Below are 20,273 nucleotides of genomic sequence, written 5' to 3' on the forward strand. Positions count from 1 at the left end.
TTAGCCCGGATGTTTGCATTCTGTGACCAAGAACGTGTTAGTTAAAGCCATTTACAACAGACACAAGGTTGGACCCTCATCTATCATACAAATCTGTGCATAATATAAATATAGTCAAGGTGAATCCGATAAAGCTTGAAAAAACAAAAAGATGAATATGCAAAGAATATTGTTCACTTTGGGGCTTCGTTTGCAACGTTTAAAAACATTTTTGGTAGATTGCTTTATTTATTTTCATACACTCTTATATAGCGAGAACCAATCAGAGCAAGCGTTAGAAAAAGCCAAACCATGCATTGATTGTGTATAATGTGCACTCCGCGTACTATGCACAGTGCTTCACACGCGTTCGCGTGGCGTAGGCTTGATTTTTCAGGCGTGTTGATGCATTTCTATTTTCCAACATTTAGAGTGATAATGCAATAGGTTATAGTGTGTAGGAAATAGGTTAATGAACGCGTATTACTTGTTGCTCGATAAATTAGACAAATTAATGCACTTGCGCTGATGTTGATGAGTCTAATGCACTCCCACCGTCGGGGCTCCTGCATTCGACGCATCAACATCAGCGCGTGTGCATTATTATAAGATGATATTGAAAGGGGGTTCCATCATGGCCAAAAGACACAACCTTAGAAAAAATATTTGAAACTCATCTCAATAAAAGTTCAAGAAGACCAGATCAAGAAGAACCAATGCAGCTATAGTATAAAACATATGAAGAGTTTGTTAAAAAACGAGTTAAATCCACTCTGTATAGTTCTGGGAAATTAAGGGTTTTTTATAATTACTACACCCTGTGGTAAATTGTGACTATTTTTGCATTTTCTCAAAAATAATAACACACTGGTAACAAAAGTTATGTATATTATTGTGGCAAGGAATCTAATTACTATACTGAAATTTCAGTGACTCAAGGCAAGCGGTTCAGTATATATGATTGGAAATAAAGTACATCCTAGCGGTACCTCTTTTCTTATCATAAATAACGAACCGTTTGTCACGGGTCACTGAAATTCGAGTGTAGTAATTGGATTCCTTGCCCCTATAATATACATAACTTCTGTTACCGCTGTGTTATTAGTTTTTGAGAAAAATGCAAAAATAGACACAAATTTATCGAGGGGTGTAGTACCCCCTTAAGGAAAATAAAGGGTTTTTAGTGTGGTTTTGAAACTGTTAAACTGTAAAACAGTTTCAAAAACACTTTAAGGTAAGAGTATGCTGTTGATCGATGCTATTTATTGAACATCATCATGATCATATTCAAGTTATTTTGATAAAATATAAGCATGTCAGCACCACTTCGTTTTCAGTAAATCAATGAATCATGCCAATGGTGTATTATGCTACTAGATTTTCCATGTTTACTTGCTGTGTTATAGATTGCTCCGACAATATAGCAATCAATTGCTAATAATTACAGAGCTGGTTACTGTTTTCTTAATGTTGAGTGTTTATGGCATTTTATTTAGCAATTGAATACCTGAGAGGAAGAAGGGTCCAACTCCACCACTTTACAAAAACGAGTAAGACCCAGCATTTTATTGCCAACACACAGTTCTTCCTTGTATGTAAAAGAAGGGCCCAAAATCACTCTCTAAATAGTATTTCAAGTACATTTAAATCATGGTTTGCATGGAAGTAAGGCCCAACTCCATGGAGTTTTTTTTAATATCTCAAAACAGTTTTGATGGAGTTGGAAAAATAAATAACAGAATTATATTTTTGAGATTCTTAAGGTTGGTCTGAACCCTGGAATTATGGAAACTTTTGGGCCTCATAACTGCTAAATTGTTGGTCTAAAGTATAAAAAGTATACATATTTAGAATGGCAAAGACTTGATAAATTCATCTGTCAAGTAACATTTGGGCCAAAATGCTCTTTTTTTTGCCCCAAATCCCCCCCAAAAACGTTTTTTTAGGCCCAGTTCTTTTTCGTAATTCGTAAATCTTGGGCCAAACGAATTTTCTTATTATTTTTTAAAAACTAGATACAAATATCTTGGAGACGTTTTTTTATTTTTTTTTTTGAATTTCCACTTTGAGAAAAATACACCAAAAATGACAAAAAAATGTTGAATTATCAAAAAAACCCATAAAAAAAACCCATTTTTGCCCAAATTTCAAATATTTTTAGTGAAGTTGGTCAAAGTTAAAAAAAACCCGTGACGGCTCCTAGATTATTTATCTAGTTTTTGAAAATTAATAATAAAACAAAATGGCAAAAGATTTTTTTGATACGTGGCCAAAACCCGTTATTTTTGGGATTCTGGGCCAACAATTTTGGCCCAAACTTGACCTAACAGATGAATTGATCAAGTCTTAGCTATTCTAAATATGTATACATTTATATACATTAGACCAACAATTTAGCAGTTATGAGGCCCGAAAGTTTCCATAACTCCAGGGTCCAGACCAACCTTAAATAATTTGTTTCATCAAAAATATCACTTTTATCATGTATGTGGCACGATCATTGCCCACAGTATCGTGAAGTTAAATGAATGTATTCCGAAGCGCCACAAACCCTACTTATTTCTATCAAAACGTAGATGTGCAAATGACAATATAAAATGCCAGGGTTGAAAGATGTTTTGTAAAACGTGCGTTAATTCATGTTATTAATCATAAATCCTTGACGTTTTTACACACTTTCTGGCAATAAGATTTAAACACTATGTAATTTCCTAGATTGTTAGTGAGGGTTGAGGTCATTAAACAATGGTAGAAATAGCACATGAGCAGTCATACTCCTTTAACTTTTAATTATGGCTGTATCTGCATTGTACAATGTATATAATGTCTTAACTAATAACTAACTTGCGCTTACCGTTCATTGCGTTAATGCTCCAGAATTCGTTGCAATCCTGCAAACCAGTAATTTGTAGATTTACTAGTGCACCACCAATCTTCGGTATGGCCTTGATGCCATTGCGTTTCTCCACAAAGATGAGATAGTCACCAAGTAGCGTGACCCCTTTTATGGACATTCCTGCATTGAATATATCATCCTGGTCAGTATTGTCCAGGTTGTATGTTACAATGCGGCCAGATGCTGACGAGCCGGATACTGCGTACAGTATCCTATCTGTAATAATAATAATAATAATAATAATAATAATAATAATAATAATAATAATAATAATAATAATAATAATAATAATAATAATAATAATGATGATAATAATAATAATAATAGTAATAATAATAATAATAATAATAATAATAATAATAATAATAATAATAATGATGATGATAATAATAATAATAATAATAATAATAATAATAATAATAATAATAATAATAATAATAATAATGATAATAATAATAATAATAATAATGTTAATAATAATAATAATAATAATAATAATAATAATAATAATAATAATAATAATGTTAATAATAATAATAATAATAATAATAATAATAATAATAATAATAATAATAATACCAATAATAATAATAATAATATTAATGTTAATAATAATAATAATAATAATAATAATAATAATAATTATAATAATAATAATAATAATGCAAATTATGATTCAAAAATGTAGTGATATAAAATCACCATTCAAATGTTAACCGATACTGAATGCTATCTTCTATATTCCAGGTTGTATTTTCTATAGAGGAATCCAAATTCACGCATTCCTACACCTGACTAGCATACATACATACATACATACATACATAAAGGTGATTTAAGGCGCTTATGCAAAAAATTGATCTAAACGCACAAAACTACAATACCAACAACAAACAATAACCAGCCAGTGGAAAACAAGTCAATGTGAAGACAAAATGAAGAATACTAAAAATTGTACAAGTGAGTTTTCAGCAGCTTTTTGAATTGTGTGAGAGAAGAAGCTTCCCGTATGTTCCGTGGCAGGCTGTTCCAGATGGACGGTCCAGCAGCTGTAAAAGACTTATCACCACAGGTTAACTTGCACATGGGAATGTTTAGGAGAGTTCTGTCCAGGGCAGATCTTGTAACAGGGCCACTGGAAGGTGTTGGCTTAAGACTAATTGAATCGATGAGGTATCGCGGAGCAGAGTCAGTCAGGCACTTATAAATCAGAAGACAGAGTTTGAATTGGATGCGGTTGCTTATCGTAAGCCAATGAAGATTGTTCATGAGAGGTTTTGGATCAGTACGTCTAGGAACGGAGAAAATTAGCTTAGATGCTTTGTGTTGAAGGGATTGAAGGCGGCGAAGATCTTGAGACTTGAGTCCATAGAGAAGGCTGTTACCATAGTCCAAACGTGAAAGTATAAGGGCCCGGACAACATGATGTTTAGTGTCCGTATCCAAATGATGCTGTATTCTTCTGATGTTGCGGAGCTGGAGGTTGACAGAGGAAACGATGGAGTTCACCTGTTTTGTCATAGACATATGACTGTCAAAAATCACCCCGAGGTTGCGAACATTTGGAGATGGTTTTATAATGCTTTGGCCAACTTTGAGTTCAAGATTCGGAAGCTTTTGAAGGCGATAATGGGATCCAGCAATGAAAAATTCCGTTTTGTCACTGTTCAGTTTGAGTTTATTTATATTCATCCAGTTTTGCAGTTCGTGGATACAGGCTTCAAGTTTTTGCAACGCCTTCTCTGCAGCACCCGGGATGTTAGGACAAAAGGAAACATACAATTGTGTATCGTCTGCATATATATGAAATGAGACATTATGTTTACGAATTATGTCCCCCACTGGCAAGGTATAAATAACAAACATCATTGGCCCAATCACAGAACCCTGTGGAACACCAAATACAAGGGGCTTGAATTGGAAACACAACCATCAATAAATACACGACTACTTCTACAATTAAGATATGTACGAACCCATTGCAATACATTACCAGACAAACCAATTCTATTCTGTAAACGTTTGAGCATGATACCGTGGTCGATGGTATCGAATGCCGCAGACAGATCTAAAAGTGCAAGAAGGACAACTTCCCTCTGTCTACGGCATTCAACACATCACTTTTCACCTTTAAGAGAGCGGTTTCAGTACTTGTGTTGGCTTTGTAAGCCGATTGATAGATTTCACCTAAATTACAGTCATTGATATGATTTGTTATTTGCTGAGTTACAACCTTTTCAATGAGTTTGGATATAAAAGACACATTTGATACCGGCCTGTAATTTTTAAGTTCATCCTGATCAAGAGAAGATTTCTTAATGATAGGAGATATAATAGCTTTGCCAAGAGGTTCTGGGAAAATACCAGATGAGAGAGACACATTAATGATATGAGTAATTGATGGAATAAAACGCTCAATGTGGTCTTTCATCAACCAAGTAGGGATTGGATCAAGGATACAAGTACGGGTGGAGGAAGCATTGACAAGTTTGCAAACATCTTCCTCAGAGACCAAAACGAAATCACTGAACACATGTTCAGTGCGGTAGTCAACAAATTGAGATTGGGTACCAGGATGCAAATCAAGACCTTCTCTGATTGTGGTGACCTTATCATTGAAGAAAGTGGCAAACTGGTTGCACAAACTCACAGTGGAGTCTGAGGAAGGGAGGATACGCGTATTTTGGTTGAGAAGGGTTTTTACATTCTGAAACATACCCTTGACATCGCTATTGGCAAATTTGTTTTGATAGAATTTAGCTTTCTCAGAATCAATAAGATTATTAACAGCATTCTTTTGATCAAGATAAGCTCGCTTATCCTCATCAGATCCGGTCTTGCGCCATTTACGTTCTAACTTTCTACGCACTTGCCTTTCTTCTTTGATAGTAGATCCTGTGCCATATACTGGGGTACACAAAAAGGTGGCTTTGTTACATTTTGATGTGCAGTTTGGATTTCAAAACACTGTCTCTTGAGTATTCCTTCACTTAGAAGATTCAATTAGGTCTTAAATTGAGGCTAATTTATTCTATATTACTCATGTTTTTATCCTGTTTTCAAATATTTTTCAATTATTTTCTTATGACGTTTGGCATGAAATGTGCCAAGGGTGGCTGAGGATTAGGGGAGGAGGATTAGGGGAGGGATTCATATTGTAAATTTGATTTAAAACCCCTTTAAAAATTTGAATCTAGTAAAAAATGTCTAAATGAACTCCCAGACATCTAAACCAAGTGAATAAATACAAAAGTTCATTTAAAAGACCAATACTTGCTCAGAATGATTGTAAATGTGGAAAAAAGAGGTGGGGTTACATCCTCCCTACTTTGTGATTGTTTTTGCCCGCACTCTCTCATTTTTTAACCGATTTCCATAAAAAAGATGTCAAAATGCTCAGAAGGATGAACCACTTCAAATGAGATGTGTAGGTAAAATGTATGAACCATTTCATTTTTTTACTATGTAACACAAAGGTACCCCAGGTTGTGACACAGGACCAGTACTATTATACCATGGAAAGCGGGTTCTTACCGTGCGCATTTTAACAACCTCAGGGGCATGGTGATCAAGAATATCCCGGACCTTGCTATCAAATAAGATAACCAAGTTGTCAATAGGATCATTAAGTTCAGTAAAGTTTTCTCTTGTTAGTCTTTCGGGGTGGTGTAGATTCATGATGATGAGTTAAACATGGCTGCTTTAAGAGATTAAGTGAGTCCAGTTTTTGACAGGTTTCAGTTGTTAGCGGGCAGTTGGTATAATTGGTAGTAGACAATCCACATAAGAAGAAAGCTGTGTATTGAAAACTTAATGTCATATTTGATTGAGATGACTTGGATGTGGGCTGATCACACTCCATATTGAAAATACATTGATTGGTCACTGGTAGTGGAGGATAATCACTTCCACTTGGTACGATGATAAGTGGATGATCAAGATGATAATAATGATCACCCCACTGGTAATAATAATAATAATAATAATAAGAGAGACTTAATATAGCGCCCAACGCTGACAGCCTCTGGGCGCTGAACAATAAAATACCTTAAGCTACAAATACAGAAATACTTAACTTAAACATGATAATAACAAGCATATCTGACACAAGCAAAAACATTATAAAAGATCAAAGCACATAGTAGTTAAGTTGTAGTCAATAAGTTGTTTCCAGGCTGACTTGGTTGAGTAGGCAGATCAATCAACAGGTAACTGCTTGATACTCTGTATACTGTCCATGTAGGCTCATAATAATACAGAAATGTTACCCAAAACAGGCACAAAATACAGAAAAATAGCCATCTATTTCTGTCTGTCTTGCCCATGGTGATGTTCTAGAGGTAAAACACTTCCATCAGTAAAAAGTTGATAACATATCATGGCCTGAATCAGCAGTAATGACTATGGTATTAGAGAGATCTGTGAAAGCAGCCTCTCGGCGCTGCAGCAGTATCTTATATGCAGCCTTTAGTTGGGTAGCCGTCGGCTACAATGCACTCAAAATGTGAAATGATTCGGCCTTGGCAGAAATTTTAAACTGCATTCCATCACCCGTTTTACACCTTCCGCGAAAACACAGGTAGACAAAAGAAAGATTAAAGTTTACAACACAATACAGTTCCTTCGACAAAACACACAGCTGGTCTATTCGCTGTTGAAGTGACATAATAATCGAATTAACTACACGCGGTATCTATGCATTGATGTACTTGCAAACAAAAGGACTATGTATGAATAGATGCGACGGGATTACCTCCATTATATATATATTATTAGCTATTATTCTATTAACCCCCCCCCCCTCGTCCTTGCACCTTCTCTAGGTGTTAGGTGGCTTTTCTTTGCACAATTGGACGCTCAAAACACCAGGTTGGTACTAACGGCTACCCAAAGATGTCCGACCAAATCCTGACCATGACTTGGCTCGTTGGATTCGTCTATAGTAGAAGCACGAAACTTACCAGCTTTGTCGACAGTAACAGTGTATGCATTCGTAAGTCCAGATATGATAGTTGTCACAATACCGCCATCAATCGACGCCATTTTAACTGTACCAGTGTCATATTCCGCATAATAGATAAATCTGATAAGGAAACCATATATATCATAATTACCATAATACCCAGAGGCATGTAGTTGATGGGGGTTGTTGCCGAACGTGCAGTTAACAATTTAAAGGTGGGTGAATTTTACTCAGTGATGTATTCGAAATACAAGATACCAAAAAGGACGATGGATTTGAGTGAGAATGCATTTTAACTAGAGTCATTCATGTGAGATTGCAACAACAAAAATGAATCAGGTTCCCATGAAATCGGGATCAGTGCCTAGATAAATAAATAAATAAATAAAAACAACAACAGCATTTCTGTAAATTTGTACTAGAGAAATATTGATTTTGACTTGTGTTTTCTATTTCCTGGAAAGATTATTCAGGCTAATTATTTTAATATTACAAAGTGACACACAGAAAGGCTGATCTATATTGTTATGGTATTTTTGACTGAAAGTATACAGTAACAGTATTGGGTTGGGATACTCCATTCAAGCTCTATATGTCTATTAAGACCCTGCAATTTCAATTAAGACCTTAAGTTTACTCAAAAACTTTCTTAAGATCGCTGTTTTGCTCGGAGTAGGCTCATTTAGACCCAATACAGTACTTGAATGTCAAAATAGAAGTGACCGTTTGTAACCACTCCTAAAATAAAACGCGATGAAAACTATATTTAAGACAATACATGGTCTACCTTGAAATGGCCGAAATATGCCTATATCTAATAGTAGGGATGACCACTGTTAATACAGTTTCCACTAGAACGATTTTTCATTTACTGTGTGCGTGCACTCACACACGTATTGTCTATGGAGAAAGTGATCGATACAAGAAATCCCAGGCCTGTTAAATGGCGTACAAACTTGTTTTGATCCAAATGTAGGCCTATATCAGGGTGTTTCAAGAAATTCCTGATTCCACCAGAAAACATTAACCAAACTTTTTCCTGTTTAGCCAGTAAATAGAGAGGACCTTCCTTCATGAAGAGATCAACTTTTTTAATGAAAAATTTAATGAGATGAGAACTACAACAGGTTGAAGTGACACCATTCCGTGCATCAGGTGTTCAAACGCAATTATCTCCGAATTTGGAGTGAATCAGGCAAGCAAACTTACATACTCATAAAATTTAACTATTTTTTGAAGACAAAATGTGCAGGATGTTAAGAAATTTAAGAATGTTTAAGCCTACCGCGGCCCATCTCAAATCTTTTACTTCCCCGTGCACTACTCACTACCTAGTCTGTGTTACATACCGTGTACCTATATCCATAGGGAGAGAAACTACTGGGAACCACACACTCTCGGAAACCATAGTGGGCACATGCCAACACAGTGTATTGCTCAATGTAGTAAAGATAACCTTTGAGTTGGAGCAAATTTCTCAAAATTGGTAGTGATTAATGTTACCAAACTTATGCCATGATGAAATATAATAATTTTTGAAGATAAAATGTGCTGACCTTAAAAGATTGAACAATGTTTAAGACTACCGCTATTCATTTGAAATAATGCACTTATTGTTCATCTCCTCTATGGAGATATTTTCCATGGCGGCCATCTATGATCATGCTTGAGGTTTCACCAAACAAACCATGGGTTTTGAGGTCTTATATTTTTGTTGTATGTCAACAAAATCGATTAAATTTTCAGGATGATCTTATTTTCATGTTGTTATAAGCAAATATAATGTTCCAGATAACGCTAGTTAATAAATACATTAAGAAAAAGTACCTTAAAGTTGCACTTTCTGTTAGTATTCCTTTTGGACTTTAACTTTTAACATGTTCTAGCAGCCCTATATAAAACCGTGACACTCGAAAGGCCATATCTCTGGAATGAAACGTCCGATTAAGATTATTTAAACGCCAAAATGTTTCTTTCATCAATTCCAAGCCAATAAGTTAGGTCTGAATCAATTTAAAAGTACTTCAATTTTTAGTGGACATGCCTACTAATAGGCCTTTACTTTCACAAAGCATGGCGATAAGAGAAGTACTCAATATGTCATTTATATTATGGCTTCTATTATTGATTAAAAACAAGTATTCCTACACTCTTATTTCAGAAGTTAAGATGGTACTGTTTATGCAAAATAGAATATAATTTTAAGCAATTTCTGTTTAGTGCACAAATTTCTTTTAAACAATTTGGTTTAACAGGTTTAAACAGCGCTGTAAAGGATCCGTTAAGTTAAAGCCTTAAAGCCTAACACCGGACACTGCTTTTAGCTACCGGAAGTTAAAGAAGAAATGAAATAGGAGACAAGATAAACAAAGAAGTCACCAGACACCCGGGGGGCTCGAACCTTAGACCCCTGGCATGTCAAGTACACGTTCCACAGGGGTTTCGCTGGTCTGGCCAGCGATTCTCTGAGCATATAGCACTTACGTTGATTGCGTCATCGCCTCACCTGGGATTAATGTATTCGCAGTGGTTATCCTCGTGGTATTCGGTGGTAATTTCGGGTGTTAGGTAAAGTAAGTGGTTAGTTAATGAAAAATCTAGTTGTTTAAAGGGATATTTACAAATATTGTGGGCATGGCCAATGGACATTTTTAGAATGTTAATATTTTGATCTCATTATGTAATGCAATTAACATAAAAATAACAAATGAAAGTTACATTTATTTTGACAAAAGAGCATAAAATTGTGAAAAAGTTAAGCCTGAAGGATCTGATAATTTTTCACCACTACTCAAAACTCTGTAAAAATGTTTGGGCTACCTTTTGTTAATACCGTTTTGTAGGAAGCTCATTTTGATACTTGATAAAGTAACAGTCTAAAAGTCTGCAACCCTAATATATATAGGAATACTAATTTACTTACATTTGTGATCCAAGCAGGACTTTGGATAGCATTAGTCCTGACAGACGTGATCATTTGACTTTAAGTTTGTACTAGAGATGATTTGACTTGTGACCTCATTGCCTGGCAGTATGCGCACGCATCATTACAATTTCCATCGTATTTTGCCTGACAGTATGCGTCCAGTTCATATTTTGTTTAGGACCCGTGCTATTAACCTCCTGCCTCATTAAAAAAAGGCTATTGAACAGTATAGTGGTTGTATGCAGTTCGCTCAAGCATATCGATATAACAGTCCCTTGCCTTTGTTGATACAAATTGAGGTCAACTCATCTATAGGCTCGATCACCATTAAACCTATTATACACCTGAACATCGTTTAACAAACATTTACCAAATAGCTAAAAAATGACATAGGCAATGGTGGACACGTGTTGGTTTATCGTGTAGCGTGTAGCTCCTTCAAGCTTCATTCAAATAGGTAGTTTTGAGTCATTCCACTGGAACAAAACTCGAGATTCGTTCGATAAGTTATGCATGGGTTTCTATAAGACTTTAAAGATGGGCATTTATGGGTTCATTACAACACAGTGGCCTTTGGAGCAGTGTAATACACGTAATCATGCATAACTCACAAACATAAAATCGGAATCAACTGAAATTTTGGGAATAAACCTTTTTTGTGGATATCTACTGAAAATGACATAAAAAGATGATACTAGAATTCCAAATTAAATTAGTCCATAAAATACAAGAATAAACAGATACTCTATGTAAATATAATCTACCAAAAACGTTGACAACGTAAAGAAAGCAGCAAGTTTAAAAACAAAAACAAAACAAACAACAACAACAAGCAAACAAACAAACTTGGTCCCATTTGTAAAAGGTATTGATTTAAACTTTATAATTTTCAACAATTTAAATCATTTCAAGAAGTGTTATGTATCTTTAATGTGCAGATGCGATATTGATTTCTTAGCTTTCTGGAACGGCCAGTAAGTTTACTATTTTGTTCTTGCATGGTAAGCCAATACGTTTTGTTTTATAATATTAATTTCATGATTAATGATTGAATTAAAAGAACAAAATGTAGGCTTGTAATCTTGTTGAAAACGCTGTATTCTGTTAAAATAAAATAAAAAGCACCGACTTCCTGTTGATATTCCAAAAGGGACCAAGTTTCAAAAAGTGAGCCTAGGTGTTTTTGTTTTTTAAACTTATGCTTTCTTTATGTTGTCAACGTTTTTGGTAGATTTCCTTTCTTTTTATGAATGTAGCCAAGCAGCTCCAATCTTGGAAAATTATCAGGTAGGTTACGAATAAAACGAAAAATAGATGTTTGAAATTATGCTGTTCTTGATTTATGACAATAAATAATTAAACAACACTTTATCGGTCGTTTATTTTTAAAACTTGCTGGTCACAGCTACCGCGTGACTGTAATGTTAATAAGCGTACATATGATAAATATATATTTTAATATACCTTAATTATTCAAGGCAATGTAAATATGTAAAGAAAATGTAAATATGAACAACACACACCCAATGTTGACAATGCCAGCGAGACACAGGTAGAAGTTGGAACTGGTAAATGCGCGCTAGCCTATACTACGGAAGCGTCTAAATGCTCCGACTTGGCAAGATAATAATGTTCTAATATTTGTGTGTTATTTTGTAGCCCTGCGGGGCAATCTACTTGGATACCCAAATTTCGTGGTCTGTGGTTCTTTGAAGCTCTGTTGGATATCCTTATTAAGCGGCGGTTGTTTTCGATCTTTCGCGGTTTGTGGTTTTAATTTCCCTCATTCTTCAAGCCTACCCCTATAACGGGAGCTAATTTATAGTTTAAACTGTTTAAACCTGTTAATAAGTTGCACATTAACACATCCATACCCTTTATGTTTTGTAATTGCATAGCATGTGCCTACATTGGTAACTATAACTTTTGTATTATTAAACTTCAAACGATTGATAGTCTCGGCATTGCGATCGGTCCAGAACATAGCATGTTGTTCGACGTAAATTCCTCGTGTATCTGAAGGTTGAAACAGAACAACAGTAAATTAGTGACACTGGGATCATGCATTAGGATAAAATGTGTTTTCGGTGGATGTAGCTGGTATAAACACGATCATATTATCAACAAGTTGCAATAAGTATGGGTATTTGGTAAATGCTGAGGATTTGAGTAAACTAAAAATGAACCAATGTGTGTATATAGTTGGGGTATTATAAATCCAAGAAACGTTGGGGGATTAAAAAACCTAGAAACTTTTCTGTTTAGCTGGTCATGTGACCAGCTCTACAATAGTTATTTTTTTAAATATTTTCATTTTCATCATTAGTTTCATTTGTGACTTTAAGCTCACTTGCGTTATCAAGATAAGTGTTGCCATCAGCCGGAACTTTTTGCAAAATTAGGAGACTTTAAAAGTGGAATTAACAAAAAGCACTAGACTGCTTCCTCACACTTGAGGTTAAATACCACTAATAGGCTTGGGCGATACATTGAAATACGACGAGTAACTATTTGTTTTCATTGCATCTGAAAAGACTGCATTAAAATCGCTGAAATTGATCAAGTTATATAGCCAAAAAGTACTTTTTTAGGGCTTGATGCTTCAAAATGTTCCATTTTCTCTCATTATGTGACATTTTTGTTGTAATAGTACCAAAATTCATACGCACGGCTTCGGTTTTAGTAAATATTCGCCCTACCATATTGTAACTTTCAGCTTCGAGGGCGCACTGTCATTTTAAGGTGTTTACGGTTCAATGCGTTAAAACAAGAAAAGTCTCAGGTCAACCTATGTTGAATTTTTGATCATTTGGCATCTAAATCATATAGTTTCACCAGATATTAGTGGCATTTAACTGTGAGAGTTCTGAATATGAAAAAATTCCACCAGAAATTAGCCATTTTCCTATTGAAACCCGTGTAATACATAATTAGTGGTATTTAACTTTGATGACCTAGCTAGAGGGTGGGTGTTGCCAGCATGGTGTGGATGTTGCCAGATATGTGTTGAATTTTGTGTTTGTTTTGAATGAAGGATTTGTTTTTTAAATTTAGGGAAATATTTATTTTCTTGATTGAGGCACGTAGTTTTGATAGTAGGCGTGAAGGTCACTGTAAAAGTGGAATTAACAACATGAAATAACTGATACAACTATAAACAACAACAACAAACTAAGTGAGTGTTGAGAAATACTTTGATGGGGTGTGTGGAAAATTTGAAATTAACAACATGTAATCGTTTAATAAATAATATGAAACAACCGAGATAATATTCACAATACTAGCATGGAAGTTCATTTGTGTTGGTAAACTTCATAATTCGTCGGCTGCATTCCATAGTGGAGTATAGTGATTTTTGGTCATTTGTTTTAAAAATTGGCACATATGTTTTTAATGATGTTCTCTTTCATTATTCTAAGTCTCATCAGTCAAAATTAGCTAATTAGTTAAATGTGGCGTATCGTTACAAAGTGAAATTTTGTGTTTTCCATAGTGGCGTATCGTCCATACGCCGCTTTTTATACACATTTTAGAATTAAGAAATATCGGCAAAAATGAAAAACATTGCATGTCATAGTGGCGTACACCTCACTACATTCAATAGTGACGTATCGACCTATACGCCACTATGGAATGAAGCCGAAGAAAAGTAACGCCATAGGGATTACACGGCGATCGAGGTGGCGTAAGGTCAACGTTAGGTTAGGGTATTGCCTTTTGCGTGTTTTCCATAGTGACGCATAGTTTTGTACTTATTGTTTTCAATTTGCAACCAACATTATATAGTTATTTCTTTTGAAAACTATTTAAAATAAAATCTATTAAGAAGTAAAAGTATCACAGACAGCTATACAGTGCTCGATACCAATAAATGGTAGAGCCATTTAAAAAAAATATAGACACAGATATTAATACATTTCACAACACAGTGTTTCACGCCAAAGCGATCATCAGGTGAATAAATTAAAATTGAAAAACACGATGATCAAAGGCCTTTCCAAAAACTCCGTAACCTAGCAACGCGTGCACGCGGTGTCGAAAAACACAACTGGCGCGAGTATGACGCACAACGGTAGGTGGTGACATAGGTTATGGAGAAAATGAACAGGCCTAAACATACCATATAAAACATTACTTTTTCTTAACACGGCTATGACGACATTTGCTTATCAGCTCACTTCTTTTGTTGAGCGAGATTCTTGGATTACTCATTTTTGAGTTTAAGATTGCCATTTTTTCTTCTAAACAAAGGTTACAAATTCCTGATTTTCTCATTTTGGTGTTGGATTTTTGAACTATATCCCAACTGATGTTGAACTTTTCATCTTTGTGTTTAAGCCCCCAAACATATTTCGATAGTTCTGTCTCCTTTTTGTATTTTTCTAGCCGTAAAGACTTAGTGTGGTTGTTGTACCTTTCCTTAAATGTACCGCCTGCTAATCCAATATATTGCTTTGATTCATTGTCTGAGTTTACTGTGGCTTTGTAAACTATAGCTTGAGATAAGCACTTTCCACTGAGAGGGCAGCTGTCCTTTTTTCTACAATTACACTCTTTTTCGGGTGGCTTATCGGCGCTACGTCTGATTTGTGCGTTGTGGGATTTCATAATCGCGCCTATATTTCTCATGCAACTATAACTTACTTTCACGCTGTTCTTGTTGAATATTTTAAACAGCTTGGAAAGGCCTTTGATCATCGTGTTTTTCAATTTTAATTTATTCACCTGATGATCGCTTTGGCGTGAAACACTGTGTTGTGAAATGTATTAATATCTGTGTCTATATTTTTTTTAAATAAAATCTATTTAGTTTACTATAGAAATTTCACATCATTTACAAAATATGATGAATGTCTGATTTACACAACTCGATTTTAAATTGGCATTTTTTCTAACCTGATTTTCTCGAAAAGTTGTTTATTCGCGGTACCCCCACCACCATTATTGATTGTTTAAACTCATGATCTCAATGCAAATTTAAGACGTACCTGGCAACCCAAATTTGGGATCAGTGACACTTTGGACACTTAACCCCAAAACTCGGTGGTATACTCGGTTGAGGAGGACGAAGAATTTTTAAAAGATCATATATATGATGTTACTCTTTACCTCTACCCGTTGATACAGCATTAATAATAATTATGCAAGCACGTTTGGAATAGGACAACACATTTAGTGATCGGACCCTCCTGTCTTCTTGAAGTTTGTTTGTATTGTACTAATTGTACATTACTATCAGCAAATCCATGGCGCGCCAATGGGGTCACCTGTATCCCCGATAGTCTGCAATTTATATATGGAACAATTAGAACAGAAAGCTATAAGATCAGCACCCCCTTGTGGTGGTTCCGTTATGTGGACGATACGCAAACAAAGCTAAAGAAACAAAACGCGGAGGACTTTACGAATCACCTGAACTCAATCGACATCAAGTTTACGACAGCAGGCGAGGAAAATAAGTCACTCACACAGTCATCCAAGGGTACGGTACGGTACGCTAAAAATAAAAATCTATATGAAAAGGACCCAGATTGCTCAGTACTTGAACTTTGAATCAAATCATCATGTCCAGTATAAACCGAGTGTGTATCTGATCAGAAGGACATAGTGGAGGCAAAATCGCACATTAACAGTACACTAAAGAAGAGTGGTTATCCATCGTCCTTTTACAAAGCTAAGAAAGACTAAAGAAGCTAAACCTAAGAACAGTAACGAAAAAAATACAAAATCGAGAGAAAAGGACAAGTAGTTCTGCCCTACGTTGATTATGGGAACCTCCAAAGCCCTACGAAGAATTTTCGACAGCTACGGGATCATAAGTTGCTTTAAATACACTCAAACTCAGAAGTAGCTATTAAAGACAAACCGAGAAGTACTACCTGGTCGGAAGTCTCCCAGCACATCCACACTGAATTCCCCGGCCACCAAGTTGATTTGGATGAGGTCAAAATCATTGACCGGGATGCTAGATACTTGGAAAAGGGCGTGAAGGAGTCATCAAGGTCAACCAATCATCACTCAACCGTGACAGGGGCAGATACAAGTACCAATAGTGCACGAACGAGTTTTCTGGTCAAGTGTCCAAAAGGTCACTCATCCCGAAGTGTGACATAAAATTTGAGGTACGTCTTAATTTTGTGTTGAGATCATGTGTTTATACAATCAAATTAAGATTCATAATAATGCCAATTAAACACTTCTTACAAATTAAAGAGTTTCATTTGTAGGATTGTTTCATACGATTGGTTAGTTTTTGGTAGGCAAATCCAGTAAAATAGTACTCACTTTCTGAGCTTTCGATGACCGGTTATGTCATCTTGATCACAGATGTCCAGGCTCACTGCACTTCCCGCCATGGGACTTGGTATTCTCATTCCCACAGGTTCTTGATTGGTTTAGCAGCGAGTCGTAGACGTGATCCAGAGAATACATCCCAATGTCTCGATTCATGGTTTGCACCAATTGTAGGGTAGACAGAACACCACGTTACCAATTCAAAATATTTGGCTGAAGAGATCAGTGGTATATATATTGACGATGGAGACATTTTTAATTCTCATGATGTTGTATCATTGTTCACAAACACCCCCATAGACCAAGCGATAGCAGTCATCAAAACTAAGCTCATCAAAGATACTTCATTACCTACACGCACAAAACTCACCGCAGAAGATATTATGGAACTTCTTAAGTTTATATTGACTACAACGTATTTTTCTTTTTTATTTATCGTCAGCGTTTCGGTGCAGCAATGGGCAGTCCTGTGAGTGCAATCGTCGCCAACCTCTACATGGAATGGTTGGAAGAACAAGCCATGGCCAGTGCCCCCTTAGACTGCAAACCAAAGCTGTGGCGCCGTTATGTGGACGATATATTGGAAATCATCAAGAAAAACTCAACTGAAAAGCTAACCGATCACCTTAACTCGGTAGACCCATCAGGAAACATAAAATTTACATACGAAGAAGAAGTGGAAGGAAAGATACCCTTTTTAGATACACTCATTGTCAGAAAACAAGATGGCTCTACAAAACTACTGGTCTATCGCAAAAAAACACACACAGACCAATACTTAAACTTCGCTTCCCAACATCCATTACATCAGAAACTGGGCGTAATCCGAACACTACTTGATAGAATGCAGAACGTAGTAACTGAAGAGGAAGATAAGAAAGAGGAAGAAGAAAGAATAAAGAAAGCGTTAACAAACTGTGGTTATCCCAGATGGTCATTTGACAAAGTAAAACATCAAATGTCAAACAAATCAAAGAAGGAAACGAACGAAAAGAAAAGTGACAATGACCCATCGAAAGGTATGGTAGTTTTACCATACATAGAATGACTCTCATAAAAACTGCAGCGAATCTTCTGGAAACACCGTATTGCCACTGCTATGAGGCCCCATAACACGATAAGGAACCTACTTGTCCATCCAAAAGACAAAATTGAATCCAAGAAGACTTGTGAAGTTGTATATAGTGTGGACTGCAAGGGATGTGATAAAACTTATATCGGTGAAACAGGAAGAGCATTCGGAACCAGATTAAAAGAACATCAGAAAGACGCAGAAAACATAAAGAGCAGAACTTACACCAGAGCCAAAAGAAAAGAATCTCTTACAGAACAAAACAAATCCGCCATAACAGACCATATCGCACAAGAAAACCACGTTATCAACTGGGAGGGGGCAAAAATAATCGACAAAGACTCAAATCAGTTCACTAGAAAATTTCGTGAAGCCATGTGGATCAGGAGGAGGGGCAACAAAACCATGAATCGAGACATTAGGATGTATTCTCTGGATCACGTCTACGACTCGCTGCTAAACCAATCAAGAACCTGTGGGAATGACACTACCAAGTCCCATGGCGGGAAGTGCAGTGAGCCTGGACATCTGTGATCAAGATGACATAACCGATCATCGAAAGCTCAGAAAGTGAGTACTATTTTACTGGATTTGCCTACCAAAAACTAACCAATACTACTTACAAAGCCACAAGTGCACCCGGCCATAGGATCCTCTATATTTAGTGAGACTAGTCTCATGCTATACTAGGGTATCTAGTCATGTTTACCTATTTTTGAAGCAGTCTTTTCGGAAATGTTGGGAACTACTGTATTTTAATTTAACCAGTTAAAACTTTATTTATCTCATGATCCCATGATCCTTGATCAATCTATTATGTATTACAACGAACCACTGGTCCAATATGATATAAATACAGAGGTCAAAAAAGTTTTTAATCTTTAGATCTTCATGTTAAAAGTTCTATACACAAATATTTCTCCTTTTTCCCTCAGGAGACTCCCCTTAGTCCTCGCTGATTTTCTTTTCAAATAAATATTTTTTTTTAAATAAAAATTTACAAAATTTTTTTTAAAAATAATTTTAAACAAATAAACAATTCCAAATATTGACGTTATTATCAGGGAAATTTCAATCATGTATCTTCCCTTGAATGACCCAATGTGTTGGCATATTCCCTGCATCTTTACCATATACCTCCGCTCCGCCCTTTAGATACATGTTGAAAATTCTGGTATGTAACTAGCCCATTGGATTGTCCCCCGGTCTCATGATTTGAATAGTGTCTCTTATATAAATGTTCATATTAAACGATCATCAATGGGCCATACATCATTTTGTGTGAAATTTTAGGAAATGGCTGTGATTGAGATGTGCATTCCAACGTTAGTTCCTCGCATGTTCAGCAAAACATCCGAACAAAATCATAATGATTAAGTTTATACATTTCGTTTCATCCCAATTTTTCTAATTTCACAAGTGTTCTCATTTCATATCATGACGTCATAGCGACATCATTACTTTGGGACTGAAAGTTTTCAGTTGACCAAGAATTTTATCGTCGTCGCGGAGGCTGGGTCCAAATTGTTTTTTTTTAAATCCGTTCTCAGGGCTCGTTCCTCGGCATTCGAACGGCCAAACAAAATCACCATTTTGAACCTAGTGCCTGTGACGACGGATGTCAATCGCCCATCGTCAGCCGACACATTTGGATTATTCGCTCCCAAAATTCCAGCACGTATTTTTTTTTATTTTGATCTAAGCGATCCAATGATATATACAATGTCCGCTTTCGATATCTTTACACTCAATGACTTCGACTAGCTACTACAAGAGATCTCTGAGACGACGGAACGCACAAAGGCCATCAGAGGCTGTGCTGGGAAGTGGCTTTTGTCGTGATTCTGACACCACAGAATGTATATACAGTAAGCCAAAAAATTAAGGTACCAGTTATGTTCACCTCCTGTATATCCTAAACAAAGACAGATATGTCATAATTGGAACCAGCAACCAATGGCTGAATCTTTTAGCTCGAATTTAAGACCCCATTCGTTGAAATTGTTCAAGAAATAAATACACGGCGATCCCAAACCCAAGGAAGATACCAATTTAAAAGTTGCAGTTTGCTGCATTAAATACCCTACTGATTTGTACACAAAACGTTCGTGAACAGGAGAACTTTTGATTTAGTTTCTTCATT

The 20,273-nt window shown here is 35.9% G+C and overlaps 1 protein-coding gene across 1 annotated transcript in view; it reads left to right on the forward strand.

Moving 5' to 3' along the window:
• The window catches only part of LOC140146705 (transient receptor potential cation channel subfamily M member 2-like), a 375,948-nt gene that overhangs the window by 136,936 nt on the left and 218,739 nt on the right, over positions 1–20,273 (forward strand). The gene's annotated exons all lie outside the window — the stretch shown is intronic.

The sequence above is a fragment of the Amphiura filiformis genome, chromosome 2 (assembly GCF_039555335.1).
Source record: "Amphiura filiformis chromosome 2, Afil_fr2py, whole genome shotgun sequence".
NCBI lineage: Eukaryota > Metazoa > Echinodermata > Ophiuroidea > Amphilepidida > Amphiuridae > Amphiura > Amphiura filiformis.